General features: G+C 45.8%; 1 pseudogene; it reads right to left on the minus strand.

Moving 5' to 3' along the window:
* Nucleotides 1-1,943: 1,943 nt before the first annotated feature.
* LOC136660727 (5S ribosomal RNA) lies at nucleotides 1,944-2,062 on the minus strand (annotated as a pseudogene).
* Between the last annotated feature and the right edge of the window lie 209 nt (nucleotides 2,063-2,271).

Raw genomic sequence — 2,271 nt, forward strand, 5'->3', positions numbered from 1 at the left:
CTCACAATTTTTTAAATCTTGATATTTTCAAATATCATCATCATGCTATACAGTCGTGTGCCACTTAACGACAGGGATCGGGACCGCGATCCCCGTCGTCAAGCGGGGCTTGACTCACTCTGACCACTCCGCAGGGAAGGGGATGATCAGCTCCCCTCCCCTCTTTAGGGTTGTCGGAGCCTCCCAGAGGCAGCGCACATCCAAGTGCTGCCTCTGCGAGGATCAGACTGAGGCAAATCGTGACTCTTGCGCGACTTCCGGTTTCACGGAGGAACCCAGAAATCGTGCGAGAGACACGATTCCCCTCAGTCTGAGCCTTGCAGAGGAAGTGCTCGGATGTGTGCTGCCTGTGAGAGGCTCAGACAACCGTCTGGAGGCAAGAGGAGCAGAGCCCCCTCGCATTCGGAGGGTGGGGGTGTGCGCCCCCGACAACCACATGACCACACGTGGTCGTCGCATATGCAATCCCAGTGTTAGCCAGAACGTTGCTAAAGGATGCACACCTGTATGTGTAATTTCATGCAGAATGCAATGAAACAAACGGCATTGAAATCTCTCTATTCTATCAAAAGTTATAGCCAAAAAATCGATGGTATATCACCATGCCCACCACCTGGGGTGTAGCCCCGCCCACTGCCTGGGACGAGGTCCATCATAGGGTTGACGCACTGAACTGCCGCACCAGCTGACGTAAATCCCAGTGACACCACTGGAGGCGACTCCTCTTCCCCACAGCTAGATAAAAACACAGCAGTTGCCATTGATGATCATGCAGCAGGCTTCAGGCAGAACAGCCTCACTTACCGTTAATCTTCACGAAATCTAGTTTGAAGACTACCCATCACTTCACAAATGCGAACACAATCCTGTTATGTCTGCGACTCTCCGCTCCTTTTTTTATCTTTTCTTTTAATACTTCTGAGTGCTTTAATTGTGTTAATTGAGTCCTCTAAATATGCTTTATAGCCTGAAAACTATCACTGGGCTTTCATGAGATGAATTAATTGGATATATAAATCCATCCTCTCTTAGAGGAGAAAACTTAGGGGGGAAAATAAAAGATGGAAAGGAAAAAACATTAGCTCTTCAGCTGAAACGACTCAAGTTTTCTTTGGAGACGTGAAATATATTATATTTTTTATTCTCACTAGTGCACAAGGCCCATTTGTCACAGGTTCATGTGCCTTTCATTTGCTTTGAGGGTGAGAGGAGTGACCCCCTGTCTGTTAGTTTATTTAAATGCCACTGAACCTTTTCAAAGCTGCTGCCCCATAAGTACTGCTACACTGACTGTAAATCAGACTTGGTGAAAAACGTCCCTTGGCCTTCGCATTTTGCTAGATTGCCCCTGAAAATGAACCGTTGCCCTGTGCATTCTGGCACATAGGGCCTCCAAACAGCGTGACCAGAGTACGCGCACTTGGGAAACAGATGCCTGGAGAAAGAGAAAGGATATGACAGAAGAGAGGTCTGCATTGCCCAGCCGAGTTCAGATGTGTGGAGTCTTCTAAGCTAATGAAGTTTCATGCGCAGGAAGGAATTAGCAGACAACTCATAGGAATATTATGAACAAGGCTGGCCAAGAAATGAGGCTGGTGAAGAATTGAACTGACGAGGTGTGTCCCACACCCAGACTGGACTTCAAGCCAGTTGGACCAATTGCTCCCAGTTAGGGCCTGCATCTAAGGGGCCCTTGCACTAGGGTAATCTAGCCTTGTTAAATACACACAACAACACATTGCTTAAATCAGTGGTTCTGAAACTTTTTAGCACTGGGACCCACTTTTTAGAATGGCAATCTGTTGGGATCCACCAGAAGTGATGTCTTTACCCTAGAAGTGATGTCATGGCTAGAAGTGACACCATCATGCAGGAAAAATTTTTAACACCTACATACAACAATATCTGGTTGGCAACCTTCAGTCTTGAAAGACTATGGTATAAGCCTACAGCACCTGGTATTCCCAGGCGGTCTCCCATCCAAGTACTAACCAGGCCTGACCCTGCTTAGCTTCCGAGATCAGACGAGATCGGGCACGTGCAGGGTAAAATCAATCAAGTATATAAATTAAAAGTTCACAATAAGTTTTTAAAAATTATTTAAAATAAAGAAGAACCCTTCTAACCCTCCCAGACAGTTGCTCTCCTTTAAAAAAAAATAAAAAATCCCCAACATCCCAAAGGCTGCAATCTTATCCACAGTTACTCAGAAGTAAACCCTGTTGACTGTTGTTAAAAGCACATTCAGAATCGTCTGTTAAAAGTACAGAT

The sequence above is a fragment of the Tiliqua scincoides genome, chromosome 9 (genome assembly GCF_035046505.1).
Source record: "Tiliqua scincoides isolate rTilSci1 chromosome 9, rTilSci1.hap2, whole genome shotgun sequence".
Classification (NCBI taxonomy): Eukaryota; Metazoa; Chordata; class Lepidosauria; order Squamata; family Scincidae; genus Tiliqua; species Tiliqua scincoides.